We start from the raw sequence: 12,934 nt of genomic DNA, 5'->3' as shown, positions 1-12,934 counted from the left end.
GACAATCTAACAATATGAATTGTGATTTACGATACTATCGTATCACCATACAATGTAAAAGGAAAATTTGAGAGGCCCCCCTTAACAATTATCTTTGTATTACTACTACTAAGAGCAAGGTAGGGAGTTCTTAGAGGGAGGAAGCCGATGGTCTATCGAAAACAGCCTCTCTACCTCAAGGTAGGGGTAAGGTTTGCGTACAAACTATCTCCCAGACCCCACTAATGAAATTATACTGAGTTGTTGTTTTCTTGCGGCTTGAAATAGCTAAAAACTTATAAGCAGCAAGTGTTTGTATCAAATCATACTAATTTATCATTGTCATAAATTAAAGGCATTAATTATCTATAGTATTGTGATAAGAGTATATGTGAAGATGTGTCTGAACTTGCATCGAGTTTTGTGAACATCAATGAGAGTAAGTTTTTACCCTTACAATATCAAACCTGCGTCCCTTATTTTGATTCCTGTTTACAGCTAATGATCATTATTTCAAAACTGGCCCGTGTTGCATTAAATAATAGAAAAATGACACTGTATGGCCGTTGTAAAAATAATAGCCAAAAAAATATATAAAATTTATATTTTTTTATATATATACATTCTGTATGTTATATACAAAAATTATACAAGTTTTATACACTTTTTCGACTACCAGATGTTAATAGTTTCTGGCGCAGGCTAAAAGTGATAATACCCAATAATTGAGTAAGCATTTTGCTTTATCTTCCCTTTATTTTTCTTTCTCAAATCAATGTTTAACGTGCGCTGTCCATTAAGATTTTGCAAATAAAACGTCGGTGAGTGTTATAAATCTCGCGCTAAATTAATTAAATTTTTTTGATGCATATCACATAATTCTGTTTTGTGAAGTAATGAAAGAATGTGACATGCCTAAAAACACACAAAAACGTAAACAAAGGTTGTGAATTGTGATAGTCATAAATTTTAAACTATGAGTGCTCAAACTAAAACTCAAATCTGAAATTACTACTGATAGTAGATGTTCAATTAATGAATTACTAGTTTTCTTATATGAAGTGTTGACTCCAATGGGTACTAATATATTGTCCTCCCTTCTCTTCTCGTCTTTTCCGTCTTCTTGAGCCGAGGGTCTTTCGAAAACAACCTCTCTACTCCTTCGAGGTAGGGGTAAGGTCTGCGACACACTACCCTCCCAAGACCCCACTTGTGAGATTTTACTGAGTCGTTGTCGACTCCAATGGGTGCTTAAACAACCCATAACACTTAAATAGGTTCGCCATTGATTATGTGAATTCTTAAATATTAGAGTATGTTTATTCATTTAAATTTATTCCATACCAACATTAATTTAATAATAATCATTACTAAGCCTCAATACCAAACTAATGAGCATAAAAAATATAGAATTGTAGAAGTTCTCTATATTTTTTTATTGCATAACAATCTCATACATAGCAAAAAATACGCCTAAAAAGCACACTATGTTATGAAAATATTATATTGTGGATGTCCATTCATTACTCCGCTATAGATAATCTTCCTGAAGAAGATTATTGTCACGACCCAAACTAACCTCTGTCGTGATGGAGCCTATCGTGGAACTAGGCAAGCCGACTCATTTCCAAAACAAATCGATATTTTTATTTTAAAGATAATTCCAAGGTTATTTAACATAAAACCTCCATTTAAAGAGTTCAAATTAAAGAAAAACAGAAGTGCGGAAAAGAAAAGCCGACATCGGGGTGTCACTAGTCATGAGCATCTACTACAATCTGTCTAACAATATCAAGGCTAACTCAGCCCGGAAAATATCTAAATAAAACTAGAGGAAGATAAGAAGGAGAAGAGTAGGGGCTGCGATCGCCAAACAACTACCTTGCTATCTCCAAGAAAATCTGCAACCAGAACACTCAATAACCACTACCGTGTCCAGCTACACCTGAATCTGCACACAAGGTGCAGGGAGTAACGTGAGTACGCCAACTCAGTAAGTAACAACAATAAATAAAGACTGAGCAGTAGTGACGAGCAATAAAGCATATAACGTTCATATCAGGAAATCTCAGTAAAATACCACATGCTTTTAAAATCAGGATTTGAATCAAACATCTCGTTTAAACCCAGTTCCAGTAAAAATCATTTAAAGATATTTTTCCAACAGATTTTTTCAAACGAAGGCTCAAAGCAAAGGTGAGCAAAAATGATGAAATCATAAACAACCCCTCGGGTAAAACATCGCTCATATACAGCCCCTCGGGCAAACCTCACATTCACTCTTGCCACTCAGGCATACCTCACAATCACTCATGCCTCCCAGTCACTCAGCACTCGGCACTCGCACTCAGTAGGTACCTGAGCTCACTGGGGTGTGTACAGACTCCGGAGGGGCTCCTTCAGCCCAAGCACTATAATCTGCACGGACAAATCACGTGCTATAATAATAAATTATGCTGCAGGCGGGCATCCCCGATCCACACTTATCCTCACAATCAGGCCCTCGGCCTCACTCAGTCATAAATATGCTGCAAGCGGGCAGCCCCGATCCACACTTATCCTCACAAATCAGGCCCTCGGCCTCACTCAGTCATAAACCTCTCAAGCCACTCAGGCATTTCAGTAAAACAGGGCATTCGGCCCAAAACATTTATATGCATCAAAATAGAGTCATAAAACTGAGTTATGCGGTAAACAAGTATAAACATGACTGAGTATAGATTTTCAATTGAAAACAGTGAGAGGATGGTAAGAAACATCCCCTAAGGGTCCGAACAGCTTTGGCGCAAGGCCCAAACATGGTATTCATCCCAATTTACAGAAATTCTTTCTAAAACATATAAGTATCAAATGATTTCAACAAAGTATGCAACTTTACAGTTGCTACGGGACGGACCAAGTCACAAATCTCCAATAGTATATGCCCACACGCCTGTCACCTAGCATGTGCGTCACTTCAAAATAGTAGAATGATACGAAATCCGGGGTTTCATACCCTCAGTACTAGATTTACAATCGTTACTTACCTCAAACCGGTCAAATCTCTAACCCGCAATGATCTTGCCTCTGGACTCGGCCTCCAAATTCTCCGAATATATTCACAATCAGTACAAAACCATCAATACGCGTTAATGGGATGAATTCCACAAGAAAAACTACAAAATTAGACCAAAATCCAAAATTGGCTCAAACCCGCCCCCCGGCCCCACGTCTCGAAATCCGACCAAATTTACAAAACTAGAAAGCTCATTCACTCACGAGTCTAACCATACTAAATTCATCAAAATCCGACATCGTTTGGTCCTTCAAATCCTTAAATTACTCTCCAAAAATTTCAAGCCCTAACCCCTCATTTTTACTAATTACCATGATTAAAACAACGGAAAATCACCATATATATAAGTATTAGGGCTCAAGTAACTTACCTCAACTAAATCCCCTTGATTCCCTCTTCAAATCTCTCCCCAAAGCTCCAAAAACCGAATTGAAATTGTGAAGAATGACCAAAATTCGCGAAGGGTTCTATTTATGGTTTTTTCCCAGGTTTTTCGCACATGCGGCCATTTTCTCGCACCCACGCGACCGCACCTGCGGTCCAAGAAGTCGCACTTGCGCAACTCACTTAATCACCCAGCTTCCGCACCTGCGGACACCTTCCCCGCACCTGTGGACTCGCATCTGTGGTCCCAGGTGCGCATCTGCGAAACCAGCCCAAACTCCTCATCTCCACATCTGCGCTCAAGGCCTCGCACCTGCGGGCTCGCAGATGCGGGCAATTCTTCACACCTGCGTTCCCAACCTTGGCCTAGCGTCGCCCGCACCTGCGCACTCCCCAAGCGCACCAGCGGCCTCGCACATGCGACCCTTTCTTCCGCAGGTGCGGAAATAGCAGAAGCAACAACTCCAACTGCAATTTCCAACTTCAACAAATACGTTAACCACCCGGAATCACCCCGAGGCCCTCGGGACCTCAACCAAAAATACCAACAAGTCATATATAAACATACCAACTTGATCGAACCTTCGAATCACTCAAAACAACATCAAATCATCAAATTACCCTCGTATTCAAGCATAAGAACTTCTAAATTTTCAAATTCGGCAACCGATGCCAAAATCAACCAAACCACGTCCGAATGACCTCAAAATTTGCACACACATCACAAATGACACTACGAACCTACTCCAACTTCCGGAATTCCATTCCGACCCCGATATCAAAAAGTCAACCCCCAGTCAAACTTCTCAAAAAATTAAACTTTCGGCATTTCAAGCCTAATTCCTCTACGGACTTCCAAATAATATTCCTAACACGTTCCTAAGCCCAAAATCACCATACGGAGCTATTGGGCTCATCAAAATTCAAATCCGAGGTCGTTTACACATAGGTCCATATCCGGTCCACTTTTCTATTTTAAAATTTTCCATTATGAGACTAAGTATCTCATTTCACTCCGAGTTCCTTCCGGTCTCGAACCAACTAACCCGATATAACATAATATAGCTGAATAATACAAAAAGAATTAGAAATGGGAAAATGGGGCTATAACTCTCGAAACGACCGACCGGGTCGTTACATCCTCCCCCTCTTAAACATTCGTTTGTCCTCGAACGCGTCTAGAAACATACCTGGAGTCTCGAAGAGGCGTGGATATCTGCTCCGCATCTCCCGCTCGGTCTCCCAGGTGGCCTCCTCTACAGGTTGACCTCTCCATTGCACCTTCACTGAAACTATATCCTTTGACCTCAACCTTCGAACTTGCCAATCCAAAATAGCCACCGGCTCTACATCATAAGTCATATCACCCTCCAACTGAACCGTGCTAAAATCCAAAACCTGGGATGGATCTCCAATATACTTTCGGAGCATGAAAACATGAAACACTGGATGCACACCCGACAAGCTGGGTGGCAAGGCAAGCTTATAAGCCACTTCCCCTATTCTCTAAAGCACCTCAAAAGGCCCAATGAACTGGGGGCTCAACTTGCCCCTCTTCCCAAACCTCATAACACCCTTCATAGGTGATACCTTCACCAAAACCTTTCTAGAGGTCGGATTCTTCATCACATAAATTTTAGGATTTGAGTTCTTCCTATCCGCGTAGCTCTTCCGCCTAGACTGCGCCGTGCGAAGCCGCTCCTGAATCAATTTCACCTTATCTAATGCGTCCTGGACCAAGTCTGTACCTAAGAGCCTAGCCTCACCCGGCTCAAACCATCCAACCTGAGATCTACACCTCCTCCCATATAAAGCCTCGTACGGAGCCATCTGAATACTCGACTGATAACTGTTGTTATATGCAAACTCCGCGAGTAGCAGAAACTGGTCCCATGAACCCCCAAAGTCAATGACACAAGCACGCAACATGTCCTCCAATATCTGAATAGTGTGTTCAGACTGCCCATCCGTCTGAGGGTGAAAAGCTGTGCTTAACTCAACCTGAGTACCCAATTCTCGCTGCACGGCCCTCCAAAACTGCGATGTGAACTGAGTACCCCTATCTGAAATGGTGGAATCTGGGACACCATGCAGGCGAACGATCTCTCGGATGTAAATCTCAGCCAACCGTTCTGAAGAGTAAGTAGTACCAACTGGAATGAAGTGCGCGGACTTGGTCAGCCGATCCACATTAACCCAAATAGCGTCAAACATCCTCGAAGTCCATGGGAGCCCAACTACAAAGTCCATAGTGATCCGCTCCCACTTCCACTCTGAGATCTCTAATCTTTGAAGCAAGCCTCCCGGTCTCTGATGCCCATACTTAACCTGCTGACAATTTAGACATTGAGCCACAAACCCAACTATATCCTTCTTCATCCGCCTCCACCAATAGTGCTGCCTCAAATCCTGGTACATCTTCGCGGCACCCGGATGGATGGAATACCGCGAGCTGTGGGCCTCCTCAAGAATCAACTCTCGAAGCCCATCTACATTAGACACACATATCCGGCCATGCATTCTCAGCACGCCGTTATCACCAATAGTCACATCCCTAGCATCACCTCTTCGAACCCTGTCCTGAAGAATGAGCAAGTGGGGGTCATCATACTGACGCTCCCTGATTACGGTCATAAAGAGAAGACCTGGAGACCACACAAGCCAATACCCGACTAGGCTCCGAAATATCCAATCTGACGAGCTGGCCTGCTAAGGCCTGAACATCCAATGCCAAAGGTCTCTCTGCTGCTAGAAGATATACTAAACTCCCCAAACTCTCTGCCCAGCGACTCAAAGCATCGGCCACAACATTGGCCTTCCCCGGATGGTACAAAATAGTGATATCATAGTCCTTAAGAAGCTCCAACCATCTCCGCTGATGCAAATTAAGATCTTGCTGCTTTAACAGATACTGCAGACTCCGGTGATCTGTATAGATCTCACAATGAACCCCATACAAATAATGACGCCAAATCTTCAAGGCGTGAACAATGGCTGCTAACTCAAAATCATGGACAGGATATTTATTCTCATGGGTCTTCAACTGGCGCGAGGCATAGGCAATCACCCTACCCTCCTGCATCAAAACACAACCAACGCCTATCCTCGAGGCATCACAATACACGATGTAAGAACCTGAAGCTGATGGCAGAACTAACACTGGAGCTGTGGTTAAAGCAGTCTTGAGCTTCTGAAAGATCTCCTCACATTCATCCGACCACCTTAATGAAGCACCCTTTTGGGTCAATTTGGTCAAGGGCGATGCAATAGATGAAAATCCCTCCACAAAGCGACGGTAGTAACCCGCCAAACCAAGAAAACTCCTAATCTATGTGGCTAAGGACGGTCTGGGCCAACTCTGCACCGCCTTTATCTTCTTCGGGTCCACCTGAATACCCTCACTGGACACCACGTGCCCCAAGAATGCTACTGAACTGAGCCAAAAATCACATTTGGAGAACTTCGCATAAAGTTTCTCCTCCCTCAATCTCTGTAATACAATCTTCAAATGCTGAGCGTGATCCTCCTAGCTACGAGAGTACACCAGGATGTCATCAATGAATACAACGACGAATGAGTCCAAATAGGGCTGGAATACACTGTTCATCAAATGCATGAATGCTGCTGGGGCATTGGTCAGCCCAAAAGACATCACCAAGAACTCATAATGGCCATATCGGGTTCTGAAAGCTGTTTTAAGAATATCTGAATCCCGAATCTTCAGCTGGTGATAACCGGACCTCAAATCGATCTTGGAGAACACCCTCGCTCCCTGAAGCTGGTCGAATAAATCATCAATACGAGGCAAATGATAGTTGTTCTTGACTGTGAACTTGTTCAACTGCCTGTAATTAAACATTCTCATGGAACCATCCTTCTTCTTCACAAATAGAACCGGTGCACCCCAATGTGACACACTAGGCCGAATAAACCCCTTATCGAGGAGTTCTTGAAGTTGTTCTTTCAATTCCTTCAACTCTGCCGGTGCCATACGATACGGTGGAATAGAAATGGGCTGAGTGCCCGGCACCAAATCAATACCAAAGTCAGTATCTCTGTCAGGCGGCATGCCCGGTAGGTCTGCAGGAAACACATCCGAAAAATCACGTACCACCGGAACAGAATAAATGGCAGGAGTCTCTGCACTAACATCCCTCACAAAAGCCAAATAAGATAGGCAACCCTTCTCAACCATGCGCTGAGCCTTCAAATATGAAATCACCCTACTTGGTACATAATCTACAGAACCGCTCCACTCAGCCCTCGGAATTCCCGGCATAGCCAACGTCACTGTCTTAGCGTGACAATCTAGAACAGCATGACATGGAGATAACCAATCCATACCCAATATCATATCAAAGTCAACCATACTGAGCAACAATAGATCCACTCGGGTCTCCAGACCCCCAATAGTCACCACACATGACCGATATACGCGGTCCACAATAATAGTATCACCCACAGGAGTAGATACATATACATATGAAACTAAGGACTCACGGGGCATATCCATAAAATGAGCGAAATACGAGGAAACATATGAATACGTGGAACCAGGGTCAAATAATACCGAGGTATCTCTGTGACAAACTGAGACAATACCTGTAATCACAACATCTGAAGCAATAGCATCTGGTCTGGCAGGGAGAGCATAGAAACAGGCCTGACCACCCCCTAATCTGCCTCTCCCTCTAGGGCGGCCCCTAGCTGACTGACCTCCTCCCAGAGCTGACTAGCGGATGGTGAGGTAACTGGTGCTGTAGTCGGAGGCTGACTCCTCTGCTGAGATAGACCTCCATGACGATGGGGACACTGCCTTCACATATGCCCAAGCTCCCCACACTCAAAACAACTCCTTGATGTTGGCGGCGGAAACTGAAGGGAACCCCTAGCACCGGGATGACTGGTAGAAGAACCTGGCATGGAAGAGCCCTGAATAGGTGGAGCACGAGACGAACTTTGAACTGGAAGGGCACTAAGTGATGCATGGCCCTGATGAGAACTGTGAGAACCATGGACAGATGATGCACCCCGATGAAATGGCCGAGCTGACTGAGCCTGTCTGAAATGACGACCTCTACCATGCTGGAACTGACCCCCAAAAGGAGCACCGTTGAATCCACCCTGACCACGAGGCCTCTTGGCCTCCCATTCAACCCTCTCCTGACCGCGAACCATCTCAATCTGCCGAGCAATGTCGACAACCTCATCAAAGGTAGCACTCGAAACCCGCTCCCTGGTCATAAGCAACTGTAGCTGACAAGTGAGGCCATCAATAACCCTCATGATCCTCTCTCTGTCCGTGGGAACCAACCAGGTAGCATGACGGGCCAACTCGGAGAACCGCATCTCATACTGCGTCACAGACATATCACCCTGGCGGAGCCGCTCAAACTGTCTACGCAGCTCCTCTCTGCGGGATCGAGGCACGAACTTCTCCAAAAAGACCACGGAGAACTACTGCCAAGTAAGGGGTGCTGCGCCAACAGACCTACGCCTCTCGTAAGTCTCCCACCATCTGAGTGCAGCCCCAGAAAACTGAAAGGTAGTGAATGAGACCCCACAAGTCTCCAAAATACCAGCAGTACGGAGTATCCTCTAAAACCTGTCCAAAAAGTCCTGAGCATCCTCTCTCTCTGTGCTACTAAAAGGTGGTGGCTGAAATCTCCCAAACCTCTCCAACCTACGCTGATCATCCTCAGGCATAGTAGGAACCACATAATCCTGAGCAACAACAATCGGCTGGGCTGGTGGTGCCTCTGGTGTCTGAAGTCCCTGAATAACCTGCTCGGGTGTGCGAGCGACGGGAGTCTGAGTGCCTCCCCTGGCCTGAGAAGTGGTTGCGGTCGTCGAAATAGAGACCGCCTGAGCAAGGCCAGTACACGCTGTCAGAATCTGAGCTAGGGCCTCCTGAAGGCCTAGAATCACAATAGGCACAGGTGGTGCCTAAGCTGGTGCATCAACAACTGGAACTTGGTCCTGATCTGGGACAACCGGTGGATCTGTAGGTACTGCCCCAACTGTTGTACGGGCTGCACCTCTGCCCCTACCACGGCCTCTACCGCGGCCTCGGCCTCTCGCGGCCCTGGCTGGTGGTACTGGTGGCTGGCCCTCCTAACCGGTAGTACGAGTCCTCACCATCTGTGAGAGAATGAAACAACAAATGTTTAGTTACTAGAATCAACAGATTCGCACGACAAGAATTCAAGAATGTGGAGTTTCCTAAAGGTTCTGCAGCCTCTCGAAGATAAGTAAAGACGTCTCCGTGCCGATCCGCAAGACTCTACTAAACCCGCTCATGACCCAAACTAACCTCTGTCGTGATGGAGCCTATCGTGGAACTAGGCAAGCCGACTCATTTCCAAAACAAATCGATATTTTTATTTTAAAGATAATTTCAAGGTTATTTAACATAAAACCTCCATTTAAAGAGTTCAAATCAAAGAAAAACAGAAGTGCGGAAAAGAAAAGCCGACATCGGGGTGTCACTAGTCATGAGCATCTACTACAATCTGTCTAACAATATCAAGGCTAACTCAGCCCGGAAAATATCTAAATAAAACTAGAGGAAGATAAGAAGGAGAAGAGTAGGGGCTGCGATCGCCAAACAACTACCTTGCTATCTCCAAGAAAATCTGCAACCAGAACACTCAATAACCACTACCGTGTCCAGCTACACCTGAATCTGCACACAAGGTGCAGGGAGTAACGTGAGTACGCCAACTCAGTAAGTAACAACAATAAATAAAGACTGAGCAGTAGTGACGAGCAATAAAGCATATAACGTTCATATCAGGAAATCTCAATAAAATACCACATGCTTTTAAAATCAGGATTTGAATCAAACATCTCGTTTAAACCCAGTTCCAGTAAAAATCATTTAAAGATATTTTTCTAACAGTTTTTTTTCAAACGAAGGCTCGATGCAAAGGTGAGCAAAAATGATGAAATCATAAACAACCCATCGGGTAAAATATCGCTCATATGCAGCCCCTCGGGCAAACCTCACAGTCACTCTTGCCACTCGGGTATACCTCACAATCACTCATGCCTCCCAGTCACTCAGCACTCGGCACTCGCACTCAGTAGGTACCTGCGCTCACTAGGGTGTGTACAGACTCCGGAGGGTCTCCTTCAGTCCAAGCGCTATAATCTGCACGGGCAACTCACGTGCTATAATAATAAAGTATGCTGCAGGCAGCCAGCCCCGATCCACACTCATCCTCACAATCAGGCCCTCAGTCTCACTCAGTCATAAATATGATGTAGGCGGGCAGCCCCGATCCACACTCATCCTCACAAATCAGGCCCTCGGCCTCACTCAGTCATAAACCTCTCAAGCCACTCAGGCATTTCAGTAAAACAGGGCATTCGGCCCAAAATATTTATATGCATCAAAATAGAGTCATAAAATAGAGTTATGCGGTAAACAAGTATAAACATGACTGAGTATAGATTTTCAATTGAAAATAGTGAGAGGATGGTAAGAAACATCCCCTAAGGGTCCGAACAGCTTTGGCGCAAGGCCCAAATATGGTATTCATCCCAATTTACAGAAATTCTTTCTAAAACATATAAGTATCAAATGGTTTCAACAAAGTATGCAACTTTATAGTTGCTACGGGATGGACCAAGTCACAAATCCCCAACAGTGCACGCCCACACGCCCGTCACCTAGCATGTGCGTCACTTCAAAATAGTAGAGTGATACGAAATCCGGGGTTTCATACCCTTAGTACTAGATTTACAATCGTTACTTACCTCAAACCGGTCAAATCTCTAACCCGCAATGATCTTGCCTCTGGACTCGGCCTCCAAATTCTCCGAATCTATTCACAATCAGTACAATACCATCAATACGCGCTAATGGGATGAATTCCACAAGAAAAACTACAAAATTAGACCAAAACCCAAAATTGGCTCAAACCCGGCCTCCGGGCCCACGTCTCGAAATCCGACCAAATTTACAAAACTAGAAAGCTCATTCACTCACGAGTCTAACCATACCAAATTCATCAAAATCTGACATCGTTTGGTCCTTCAAATCCTTAAATTACTCTCCAAATATTTCAAGCCCTAACCCATCATTTTCACTAATTACCATGATTAAAACAACGGGAAATCACCATATATACAAGTATTAGGGCTCAATTAACTTACCTCAACTAAATCCCCTTGATTCCCTCATCAAATCTCTCCCAAAAGCTCCAAAAACCGAGTTGAAATTGTGAAGAATGACCAAAATTCGCGAAGGGTTCTATTTATGGTTTCTGCCTAGGTTTTTTGCACATGCGGCCATTTTCTCGCACCCGCGCGACCGCACTTACGGTCCAAGAAGCCGCACCTGCACAACTCACTTAATCACCCAGCTTCCGCACCTGCGGACACCTTCCTCGCACCTGCGGACTCGCATCTGCGGTCCCAGGTGCGCATCTGCGAAACCAGCCCAAACTCCTCATCTCCGCATCTGCGCTCAAGGCCTCGCACCTGCGGGCTCGCATATGCGGGGCAATTCTTCGCACCTGCATTCCCAGCCTTGGACCAGCGTCGCCCGCACCTGCGCACTCCTCACGCGCACCAGTGGCCTCGCACATGTGATCCTTTCTTCCGCAGGTGCGAAAATAGCAGAAGCAGGAGCTCCAGTTGCAATTTCCAACTTCATATATACGAGAAATGCAATATATATATATATATATATATATATATATATATATATATATATATATATAACAAATTCGTTAACTACCCAGAATCACCCCGAGGCCTTCGGGACCTCAACCAAAAATACCAACAAGTCATATATCAACATACCAACTTAGTCAAACCTTCGAATCACTCAAAACAACATCAAATCATTAAATTACCCTCGGATTCAAGCCTAAGAACTTCTAAATTTCCAAATTCGGCAACCGATGCCAAAACCAACCAAACCACGTCCGAATGACCTCAAAATTTGCACACACGTCACAAATGACACTACGAAGCTACTCCAACTTCCGAAATTCCATTCCGACCCCGATATCAAAAAGTCAACCCCGCAGTCAAACTTCTCAAAAAATTAAACTTTTGGCATTTCAAGCCTAATTCCTCTATGAACTTCCAAATAATATTCCGGACACGTTTCTAAACCCAAAATCACCATACGGAGCTATTGGGATCATCAAAATTCAAATCCGAGGTCGTTTACACATAGGTCCATATCCGGTCCACTTTTCTAACTTAAAATTTTCCATTATGAGACTAAGTGTCTCATTTCATTCCGAGTTCCTTCCGGACTCGAACCAACTAACTCGATATAACATAATATAGCTGAATAACAAAAAAAGAAGTAGAAATGGGAAAAACGGGGCTATAACTCTCGAAACGACCGGTCGGGTCGTTACAATTATCCATTTTGTACTCTGTTGAAGTTTATCTACAAGCAGCTAGTGCATGCAGGTTGCAAGCAACTCAATGAAATGATTTGCAGCAGCTTCTTATTAAACAGGCAGGTTGCAAGCAGCTCATGCAGACAGC

This window comes from Nicotiana tomentosiformis, chromosome 2 (assembly GCF_000390325.3).
Source record: "Nicotiana tomentosiformis chromosome 2, ASM39032v3, whole genome shotgun sequence".
In the NCBI taxonomy this organism is placed as follows: Eukaryota; Viridiplantae; Streptophyta; class Magnoliopsida; order Solanales; family Solanaceae; genus Nicotiana; species Nicotiana tomentosiformis.
The sequence above is the reverse complement of the archived record's forward strand: the minus strand, read 5'-3'. Positions refer to the sequence as shown.